The following is an 11,969-nucleotide window of genomic DNA, read 5'->3' as shown; positions in this document are numbered from 1 at the left end:
GAGACATTTGAATTTACACTGCTCTGTAATACCTATGTATTGAAGAATCTCCTATAACTTTCTGATATTGGACCCTGAGGCTTCTTTTCTTATCTTGCCATGAGTGTTTTGTTTATGAAAATTACCTTAGGTTTCTCTCCAGCTGAAGAAAATAACCCCAAAGGAAAAGGAAACCCTATTTGGTGTATTCATCCAGTTCCTTACCTATCTTCCTTTTATGGACTGTTTCAAGATAATTAGATGAAAATTACTTTTTTTTTTTTTGAGAAAGTAATTTTACTCCTAAATATCAAAGTCATAGCATGAAACTTGTGAGCATTTTCTTTTGTATGTGATTAAACCCACATCTGTTCATGGGGTAGAACAGAGGAAGAACCATGCTTTTCTGTCTTGGTATGTAAGACAACAAAAGACCAAATGTTCTTCTTTGGTTCACTTTCATGACTGTACTCTAGTACACAGAAATGTCTGGCTGCATCAACAGTGCTGGTTTGGACACTGAAGTGTCCTTTGATTATAGGCCCAGCACTTTGCAGACACTTGTACTAGGGGAAAAATATGGTAAAGGACTGTGTTAGTACATTATATTGTTCTGTATTAGGTTTGGTTTTCTTTAAAACAAGAAAGCTCAAATCAGAATTATGTGCCAATTCTTTATAAGATCCCACTCATTTGGCAAAGGAATTGCATTAATTACCTCTTGTTTTCTGTACTGTGTCATTAGAGAAGAGAGAACACATGCTGCACTTCTGAATGAAATAATTCAGTCACATCTTTGAAGCCTTTGCTGTATTTTTCCGTTTTCCTTTGAAAATAATGGTGGTTTGCAGAAGACTTTCCCTGGATGATAAATATACTTTGCAGATGTACAGTGGTGATCAGGAAGAAGCTTGAGTAAAACAGACTTCTAAAATCTAGTAAATCTATCTGATAGAAACATCGTTAAAGAAGAGTCAAAGTACTTTTTAAAAGCTTTTCCCAAAGGTGTATTACCTTAGCCATTGTTTTTCCTGGGTTGCTGTTACAGTAGTTTACTGTTACTGTGGACATCTCCTCCCCATGAGATGATTTTAGAAGATGGACAAGTTTCACTTATGGAAGATGCAGTTGCTTACTGGGTTTGGATCCTTTTTAAGACTGTGATCTCTGAGATCTTGCAGGTTCTTTCATGTGAGACTGCATTTTACTGAAGTGATCTGGAGTTTCCATTAATTACTGATGTCCAAGGAAAATCACTCCTGTCAACAGAACAGAGCATAAAGAATGTAGGAAAATGCTGTAAGATGGACACTTCTCTTTCAATAACTCTGAACTAGCCCTCCTACCCTCAGGACTATTAATTCCAAAATTTAAAGAATTTCAGCTGCCAAAAAAATTTATAACCTACATAATTCACAAAAGCCGTCCTTCATGTTTTGCTCTTTTCAAAGTCTACTTATCAAAAATAACAGGTTAAATGTTGGGGGGTTTATGCCAAAAAATAGCAGGTCTTTTCTATCAATGGGCAAAAAGCAAATGCTTTAGTTTACAGAAGTGGGCTACAAAACAATATTTCTTTTACTCATTCAAATGCTCTGTAACTAAGTTATTCTACTTCTCACATCGTTCTAAAATAGATTTTTGCTGCTGATTTGCATTGACGTCCTACAGTTTTATTTTAGAAAAGTGCTCAGCTTGCTTATGTGCTTCAGTCATAGTGACTACATTTTGTCCTCAGAACCAAAAAATCCTGATTAGTGACAGAGTGAAATGAAGTTAAATTTATTTCTAAGGGACAAAGCTAGCACTGTGTCAAAGTCAGATTAATGATAATTTCAATTTAGTAATTTTAAATGCGGCTGTATCTGTAGTAGTGTTTGAGGACTCCTGTAAGCCTGAAGCATATTATTTTAAAACTCCTTAATTCCACCACTCCAGAAAGTACAGAATTTTCAGACCATTTTTTGGGGGGGAATTACAGACCTTTAGAATGTTGCGTAGCAAAATGTTCCTAGTTAGGTCTAGTTTGCAGAGTGAGTCCTACCTGCCAATATGGAACTGGGATGTACATGTTTAACATGTTCTGAGAGAGGTTGTTGTAATGTTGGTGAAGAACTGCACTACCTGAGGTTTGGGTATTTTGACTTTTCAAAGAAACATAGAATTTTTTTATTATTTATTAGCAACCTTTTAAATTAATTTTTTGAGATGAAAGCCCTAGAAGTGTCTTACTAAATGTCTCACCCCTCTGTAGTTCTTGTCAAATAGTTCCATTGCTTATCTATTTATTTAATTATTTTTTAAATACACAGCACAGTACCCTGTGCAAAAATGAAGCATTCATGTTGGCAACAAATCAGCTTCTGTTTTCAGTGAGGACACAGTTTATATCATGATTCTCTTCACTGGATAAATATTTTGTGTCTTAACATCTCCAGATAGACAGCAGATCTACCAAATTACTACTAAATACTCATTAAATACTAAGTAATTATTAAATTGCTAGCAATCTACATCAGAACTAGCAGCTAGTTGAGGGACTATATAAGCAGGGGCCTATATGGAAATATATTTGGTAATTAGGTAAATGCTTGCCATCATTGTGCCCTGCCAGTGATTTTGGGTGTCTGCATGTTAGGACTGGGAAAGAAGGTGGAAACTTGTTTGGTCAAACAGTACAGCTCAGTTCTCAGGGAATAAAAAAGCCCTTGCAGAGTTGGCTTGGATGAGCTGATAAATAGGGAGCTGTAGCTTGCTGATAACTGAGGGGTTTGTAGAGCACATGGAGTCACAGGAACTGTTAAGGGCAGTTGGGCCAAGTCTGCTCACAGAGAACCTTTCTTCTTCATCAGAACAAAAGCTCTGTTGTCTGTCCCAGGCTGTCGTGTATCTTCACCTTTGAGCACTGTGCCTTTAGTAGAAGCACAGCTAAAAAACAATGCACCTGTTTCCTATGAGATATGTCCCAACAGTCATCACTCTTCTTGTGGCTGTCTTGGTCCTGAGCATGGCACTGTGTAATACTGTCCAGTGATGCTTTTTTTTCCTTTGCTTTTTACACTGTCACTCATTTATTCCTTAGTGCACATCATCAGACTAGAAGCCATAATTCACCTCGGTTTCTATTTCTTCTCTAATGCTTCCAAAGACCTCTTGTACTGACTTACAAAAACAGCTGGAGCTGCAACATCACTCCATTTTAAGCTCTGAATTGTGTTAGCCATTACACTGGTTCCGCACGCTGCTTGGGTGGAGACATCAGTTAATATTCCCAACACAGCCAGGAACTCCAGCTTTGTGTAAGTGGTGGTGACTTTCTAATTTTTAACTACATTACACTAAAAAATAAGATTTTTCCCAGAGCAATTTACCAAGAGGAGAAAAATGGAAATACAGTTTGAGGATGAACTTCCACCCCGGTGATCTGGGGGTGCCGTTGGCTGACGTGCGTTATTGCTCAGCTTCCCTGCAGTCGTCGAGTGCTTTGTCATTGCTACTGAATAGAAAACTCCTGAGCTCACTGAACAGTTTGTGAGGGGTTTGGGAAATGGCAGAAGGAATTATGAATGCAACTTCAGAACAAAATATTCCTCAAGTTTACTTGAAACAAATGTGGGTCCTTTCTGAGCAGATTGGAATGCGTTGGTTCTAACAATTTCTTCAATCTGAAGTTCTATTCCCGACCCCACGATCCTGGGAAAGAGAAAAGGAGAGATAAAAAAAGAAGGGAATTACTTTGCAGCACTCCAGTATGGGAGCAGAAAAAGTGTTGTTTTGATTGTCTCCAAAAGAGAGGCAGTGCTGTAATTCTGTTTCGTTTTCGTCCACAGAACTTGGAAAGATTTTTCCTAGAAATGTGTAATGGGACTGTCAGAAAACAGACCCCTCCCCTTCCCAGTAGTTTCCTGCTGAAGTCATTTAAGGCCTCTCACAGCTTTCATCTGTGTAGGCACTGAGAGCCCATGAGCCAAGATTTTTTTTTTTTTTAAAGGGAATAATAGCAGAACTGAAGCGCTTTTTGAAAAGTCGTTAGGAACAAAAGTTGGAAGTTTCTCTGCATGTGAATCTGGCTCTCCACTTAATCACTTTCTCATTTCCGTTCTGTTTCCGCCAGCCCCACTGAAGTGGCTGTAGGTGTTTTTCTTGTTTTAGGTATTGCTAAAAGCATGTATGAGAGCTGCCCAAAGGGGCGGAGGGGGAAGTTGTTCCTTACTTCACTTCTGGGACTGTCTGTTCAGGGCTTTACACAGGAGGTGACTTGGAAAGACTTGTGAATTCCATCTGCTGTGCCCTCAGACCTGATGATCGCAGTAGGCTGAGCACACAAAACCTGCTCTGCAGGCAGCAGCCCTTATGCAGTAGCTATTTAGGAAAAAAAAACCCTTTGTGGAACTGGCAGATAGCCTGCATTTGCAAAGATGGGAATTTTTGTTGGTTATATATACAGTGTATACACAATGATCAAGGCAATGTGCTCTTAGAAGAAACCATTAGTAGTCTGAATAAATGGATGCTACTCAGCATGCATTTTCTGGTTGGACTGAATTCAAGCCTCCCATTCTGAAATGGATAGCTTTTTTGGATCGCATTCACTTGTCTCTCAGACAAATCTGTAGTGTGGATTTGTTCCTTAGATGAATGATACACATTTCATCCGGTTTCTTTCAAGCTGAATTCTGCCTGGCACAAGAATGATAAATGTTTTTTTCTTTCTCCTTCTGTTTAGAAGACCATGTTGTATTGTGAAAGATGAACTTCATTCCCAAGAGAGATGAACTGCATTCAGAGGTGGATTTACTGGTACATGTTTGTAATGCTACAGCAGTGCCATAGGCACCTCATCAGACAGACATACGCTGGGGTAGTCTTGAGCCTTAGTCATACTGCAGGCATCAGCTCTTCTGTAAAGCTTTAATTGGAAGTTATGTGTCCTTAAAGCCTAGAGGAGTCTTCTCTCTAGGGAGTGAATTCCCCTATCTTGTTTTACTATTAGTCTCTGGGGGTAGTACAATATACAAGTACAATATACAAGTATTTCAGCCTTGGAGCATGAAGAGCTTCCTGATGTTAGCTGGCTATTATAAATTACGCATACATTGCAAAGAAGAAAATGCTAGTATTTAAGTAGGCCACCAGCATGCTGTTAATGCAATCCACTGCATTCATATGACATTTAAAGTGTGTATTTGCATTTGCTATGAAACTGTGCATACCTAATGTGTAATTTTTGGGGCTTTCTTTGATCCAGTGGATAAAGAAGCTCTGTGAGTTTAATACAGCCTAAAGAACAAATCTATTTCTTTGAATTAAACTCCTGATTACGTCCCAGGATTATATTTGGGACTGCTGAACTAATCAGTACACTTGAAGAAAAACTAAAGTTCCCTCCCAGCATCTGACCTAACTTATGCTGCAGTGCTGGCAAGCCCTGAGCATTACCTGTCCCAGACACCTCCCCACATCCCATCTGTCCTTGTGATGAGACCATACCTTTGAGGCCAGCAAGACAAGATGTTCTGTGGCCTTTTTGATAAGGGCTGATGAGGTCTGAAGTGAGAATATTTCACTTGTAGATATTCTGGAAACAGGTTGCCTGCAAGGGCCACCTGGAAAGGAGAAATTAGGTTGTGGCTTAAGACCTGTTTCTAGGAGTGGCCTTCTCAGGTACAATTTAAGCAAATCTGCTTAATTTGCTGTGGTTCTATTTGTGCTGAAAGCTTATCCAGCCTTTCCCAAGACTTTAGATCTTTACCTGCTTGCTAAGGTATTCTTGTTTGTCTGTCTTATTACTGGAATTATTCTTGTTGCTTAATTACAGTGTTAGCAAAAGTTCCTGTCATACTGAAAACAAGATTTTAACTGAATCCAAGGACTGTGGAGTTGGTGCAGCTGTATGATGGGGAGGAACTGGCACATGCTTTCTAAGATTTGAAACTATTAACCATATATTCAAGGAAATTGCATTTGAAATGTCCTTATATCAGGTGGTAACTGATAATTTTAGACAAGTGCAGCTTTTGATTTTTATTATAACTTCTTTTGCAAGAGCCTAAGACTAGCCAACTAGCCAACTCATTTGTGAGTTAGCAATGGTAATTAGAGATGCCTGGTCTACTTTACTGTGATATGTACATACACTGGTAAAGACTGATAATGGGAAAGTTGTCACTCAGAAGCCATTCTGCCAAAATGTCTTTCTGCTGTTTGGACCCTTGTGTGACGAATGGCGCCAGTCACCACAAGTCACTGGGGGTGACCTAATGACCAGTCACCACTAGTCACCACCTAGTCTCAGGGCAGCAGCATTTTTATAAAGAATTCCTTTCTGTGAAAGCCCTTCTAAGAATCAGCAGAACAGCTGGCTCAGTAACTGAGGCATACAATGCACAGGGGTGACAAAAAACTGTACAAGCAATGCAAGCCTTCCTTGTGAAGAGCAGAACAGTCAGAGTTGCTGGCAGGAAGTGCTAAGAGTGTCAGTGGCTGCCTAGGTTAGGAGAGGATTGGGTGTGTTCAGTGTTTGTTTAGGTTTTTCCTCCTGGGACTACTTTAGTATTTCAAGCACGTTTGGGAACTTTCTTTTCCCCCAGTGGTCTGAGATGTGAACTGGACAGTGTGTACGGATCTGAGAGAATAAGACTTAGCAATGCTTCAGAAAAAGCAGTTGCATATCCTATAATGACAGCTTTGTTTCTGGGTGCCTGTGTAGACTCAGTTTTTGTTTGCTGACTTTTCTTTCAGCTTAAAATACACAAGAAGATGCCTGTTGGGGCTGAAAAACCCTGAAGATAGACAAAACTGTAGAGTAAAATGGAGCTGAATCCAGCCTTGTCTGGGGAGTCCCTATGTGTGCTGTATCAGAGGGAACAGCTGGGCTCTGCTACTGACACCATTCTGAAAGTCACATTACTTTCCACCTGACTGTGTGCTGAGTGTGTATGCCCTGTCCAGCAAAATGGAGAGCTGATGTGGTTTCCTTTTCACTCAGTGTCTGTGGGAAGGTAATTTAGAGCAGCATTTGCCTGAGTCACTTTGTCACAAGCCTATTCAGAAGGCATTTGCTGTATGTAAACTGTTCCAAGATGAGGAGTAGACACAAAGGGACATATACAAGTTACTATTCAGAGATCTTGAAACATAAAAACACATAGCTTTGAAGGAAAAGGCCAAGACCCCGATAATAACTGGCCAGAGTAATGGAAATTGTTAAAATAATGATTTGGAGCAGACACAACCATTTCCAAAATCATTACATTCATCAAGCTGAAAAATGAGCCTGGTGGTAGCAGTACATCCAGATGGCCAAGGACTCTAAGGAATATTAGTAATCCATCCATTTTCCTGGTTGGAATCTTGTCCACACACCAGCTCAGGGGGACACTGCAGAGGGGTTCCCAAAGCCCCAGGCACTGAGCTGCAGGGGACTTGGGCTCCCCAGCAGTCGCAGGTGCAGGGGAGCTCCGTATGCAAACCCGGGGTGCTGATGTGAACTTGGCTTGTCCAGAGCCATTCCAGACTCTCCATTCCAGTGCTGCCCGTGTGGCTGGGTGTGTGCCAGCAATGAGGGACCCTAGGAGGTTTCTGGAAACTGATGTACAGGCTTGTGCAGCTCTCCTTGCAACACAACTTTTCCCAGCAGAGTACAATGGCTGTAACATGGGAGGGAGCTTTGCTCTATGCATGCTAAACACCCTTATCTCTCAAGTGGCCTAACTAACATAATTAGATTAAACTGAGAGGAATTGGGCCTAATCTCGTTTCTGACTTAGATTCTGCCACTGCTTTTCAGACCCAGAGAAAGGACTTTGAGTCCAAAAGCCTGCCTGTTTTTTCCAATTATATTAACTGGCCTAAAAAAAGATCCTTTTGTTTATGTTCTTTTTCTACAAACTCTGTTTCATTCTTGCTATGATACAATTGTTAGTTCTATCCTGGAATGATTGGCATGTATGTAAATTGGAATAAAAGGCTCTGATCTGAACTGTTAACTAAGTTTAAAAAAAAAAAAAAAAGCAAAGCTATGCATTAGTGTAAGAAAGCTGTCATTAAAGAGGCAGTATTACAATCAAAAGTCAAATGGTTACCATAATATTAAGTAATTATGGTTACCATAATATTAAGTAGCTCACCCCACACTTTCTCCATAAAGCATCTACTTTATTTTTAGACAAAACTGTGGCTATTTAATGTCTAGCTCGTTTTAAAAACTACTAGCAAGGCGGAGCAAACAGACAGTGGCATTTCAACAAAACCCACTCTTTGGTTTTTTTTGTTGTTAACCTTTTCTATGATACTTATATTATGATTTCTTTTTTACATTGACCAACACCCTCATATACAACTGCAAAGACTTGATGTGGTAACAGTGAACACTAGAATAATTGAAACTATCCTGAATGTCCCCATGCAATACATCAGCACTATGAAGTGAGGTGTGTGTCACCTGCATTAGCAAAGTAAAGGTGCAGGGACAGGGACATCCTCTCTCTCCTCCTGTTTAAGCAAACATTTAAAAGACAACAAACCTCCTCTCCAGTATGGAACCCAAATGTCTTACAGAATGATTCACATCAAATAAATAAATGCTTTGCAGTTGCAATCACACCCTATTGAGTTGAAGTGGTATTATGCTGTTTTAATCTCATCAGTTCCAGAAAGCACGCACAAATGAAAAGAAGTGATTTTAACACTGTAGGAGGGGGAATAGCAGCTTGTGCAGAGCATCCAGCCAAAGGAAGAGGAATAATTTTACAATGACTGACCTCAATTCTATGCCAGTTTACAAATTCCACTACAATTAATTTCATTATAATTTCTCCACTTCCTTCTTGAAAAATTAACCCTGCATGGTAACTCATCATTCTTTAATGTATTCGCAGTTTCCACACTTTTTGCCACAGAATTTAGAACACTTATAACCCTTTCCTAGTTTCATCTGATTGCCACTCCTACCCACCTTCACAGGGAAATTCATCTTCTGCTGCCATCTGCAACAACAATCAGCTCTAGAGGGTATCAACAAACATAGGCAACAACCTTTTGAAATGGTCCTTTTGGGCTCAAATGCAGACACAGGAACACTCCCTACCTAATTCTGAAACACAACCACCTCTTTGGTGAGGAGCATAAGTAATATGACAGCTTGTAGCAACACTAAATAATCATCTACTTAGCCTAGAGCGAAAATTGAAGCAGTGGGAATGTATAGCATTTGAATCAGCACTTGTTGGGGAAACATTTCTCTTGTCACACAGAAACCTCATTGACTGCAAACATCCAGAAATTTCATACTGCACTACCTAAAGCTGGTAAGTTCAGCTATAATTACTTCAGTAGTCTTGTATCTTGTTGATAGTACGTGTGCACTTTTGAAAAGATGTTTTCTTACAAACACCAGACTTCTTTGGGAAAAGTTTTCATTTGTACAACAGGAAGCTCTAGTCCTGCAAAATGATAATATTCTGATGAGATTATAGTCAGAGATGGTGCAATCAATAGTCATGACACTGATTTGTCATGTACAGCTAAATGTTCTGCTTGAATTAATCCCTCCCCCTCTAGACTCAGCTCTGTACTGAAAACACTTGGTTTGAGGACTGAATTTGTTCTTTCCTTTAGTACTTCAATACTCCCAGAGAGCTGAGGTCTGATGCTCCTCTTCACGTGGAATAGTATCTAATTTCCCAAGGTGTCCATTGATTTGAACAGGATCATTTGGTATTAGAAATACCATGGAGATGTTACAGATAGCATTTCTGAGGTTTGTCTATGCTGAAAAACAGTTCTGTCAAGGACTTTGCTCATTAAAAGAGCAGTGAAAAGAAAAACTTGGTGACACCTGAGTGCATTTAAATTAGTATGCTTAATAAGTATACTTAAACAACAGCAAAAAATATGTAGTTGATTTTCTTATGCTATTGGTAATAACCCAAAGGTGAATTTCTAGCTTCATTTAAAGTTCAGTTTTTGATTGGTTTAGGAATGTCCTTAATACAGAAAAACAAACAAAAAAAGTCTCTATTATCCCAATGGTGCTCATTACAGATGCAGACTTGTCAAATTGCCACTACAGTGCAGAAAGCTGCACAAATAAAAAGCCTTCATACACTGGAAATTTTAACAATTTGGCAGACAGAATATACAATTCATATAGTTAAGAAGAGAGAGTAGGCACCAAAAGAATGGAAATCTTGTTGGTTTGAGGGCTTATTATTACAAGAACATTGTCTTGAAACATTATTCATAGATACTGCCAGGTTATCTTAATTCAGTCCTACCACCATAGCTGCCTTCTTCTTGGAAAAAATAAATGCTAAGCCACTGCAATTAACTAAAAAAATTGTTGCTAATTTGAAAACTGCACAAAACTAATTGCAATTGTAAAATCTCAGATCAAACAGTTTAATTCTGTAACAAAAAAAAAAAAAATATATATATATATATAATTAGCAGTGTTGAAAAGTCTAACCAGATCCATTTTGATAGTAGCCAACTGCTCACTAGTAAATATGCTCCACCTCTCTACTAGGAAGCAGCAGATGAATTCTTGCAATTCTCTTTGTAACTCTGATCCAAGTCCTTCTGAAGCCAGTGGAATGATTTATATTAAAACAGCTTATTACATCTGCATTTTACGTGTTTGTCTCACTGAGATGAGTGCCTATTTCATCTTGATATTTTAGAGCTTCCAAACTCAACTGTACAGTTTGTCAAGAGCTGGTTTTTCTCTTGAAAGTGAAATAATATATTAAAAAGAGCAGTATTGTATAGCAACAGACATTTGTTACTGGTCCATGGCAAGATACCAAATGGTATCAATGCTAAGAATATAATTTCAATAAATTTTGAGAGAAAAAGTCATACTGACTGCACAAAATGTCCTTAGGTGACACCCATAATGAAGAAGTCACTTTTGATAGGCAGTTCTTGCTCTTGCAGGTGTACTCTCATAAGGCTGGGAATGTCTTTAGTTTTGGGGGTTTCCATGGTAATGCTGGCAGTCCTAAATGGAAACAAAAATATTTAAAAGGAGATGTTAAAAAAAAGCATTATTCCAATGTGACTGAAGTTTGTATTTTTCTAAGACTCGGAAGCAGAAATGTTGTATATGGGTTTAAAAATGCTATATCAATTAAATCCCAAAACAAATTCAGACACATTTTTACAAACTCTTGGGTCTGGCATCATGAAAGACTATTTAGAGGCAGCCTTTTAAGAATCTGCAAAACCAAAGTAACTCTTTTCATTTAAAAATTATTTTTCTGAACCAGGCAGCCATTTTCTACAACCTGAATTTCCATACAAGGGTGCAAATGCTTGCTCCAAAAGTACATAACACAAAAGTCCCAGCAGATTTCATTGATTTTTAGAAATAGCCTTTAGGCACTTTGAATGGTTGAAATGAAACTTAGGCTGCCACCTTAAAAAGAAGCCTGTGACACTGGAGAGATTTTTAGATTTACTTTTTGCTGCTGCCAGTGAAACCTTGTGAGTGACAGGGCAGAGCTCAGCGAGTGCTCCCTGCCAAGCCCTCCATCCTCCAGCCCCTGGGAGGCTGCAGGAGGGAGGCTCTGGAGCTGTGACCAGTTCTGCACTGTCCCCTCCAGAGGAGAGCTGGGGTGATGATGTTCCAGCAGGAGACTCTGGAGCTGTGATCAGTTCTGCAGTGTCCCCTCCAGAGAAGAGCCAACAGCACACCTGGAAGGGCAGTCCTAGCATGGCCTCAGCAAGGCTGTGGAGGTGGCACTGATCCCCAAAGACCTCAGGAGGGACCAGGAAAGCCTCCTCCTCTCTTCTCTGTCACAGCAGGCTGGGAAGGGACATGTGTGAGCCTTTGCCTGTGTTCCCTTTGCCTGGAAGGCTCACACTCAGCTGGCCCAGCACTCAGGCAGTGCAGGGACCTGCTGGCACTGCTATTTATACACCCTGCTTGAAAAAGAACACTTGAAAGTGACTCTGTTATAAAGTCTTACTTGTAAAAAAAAAAAAAA

General features: G+C 39.5%; 1 long non-coding RNA gene across 1 annotated transcript; it reads right to left on the bottom strand.

Moving 5' to 3' along the window:
* Positions 1-932: 932 nt before the first annotated feature.
* On the bottom strand, positions 933-11,155 carry LOC140684773 (uncharacterized). Its single transcript, XR_012057556.1, has 3 exons — positions 10,847-11,155; positions 3,581-3,672; positions 933-1,238 (listed from the first exon to the last, which is right to left on the bottom strand). It is a non-coding gene; the product is annotated as an uncharacterized lncRNA (long non-coding RNA).
* Between the last annotated feature and the right edge of the window lie 814 nt (positions 11,156-11,969).

The sequence above is a fragment of the Taeniopygia guttata genome, chromosome 10, assembly GCF_048771995.1.
Source record: "Taeniopygia guttata chromosome 10, bTaeGut7.mat, whole genome shotgun sequence".
Classification (NCBI taxonomy): Eukaryota; Metazoa; Chordata; class Aves; order Passeriformes; family Estrildidae; genus Taeniopygia; species Taeniopygia guttata.
Note: the sequence above shows the minus strand (reverse complement) of the source record. Positions and strands in the feature narration are given on the sequence as shown.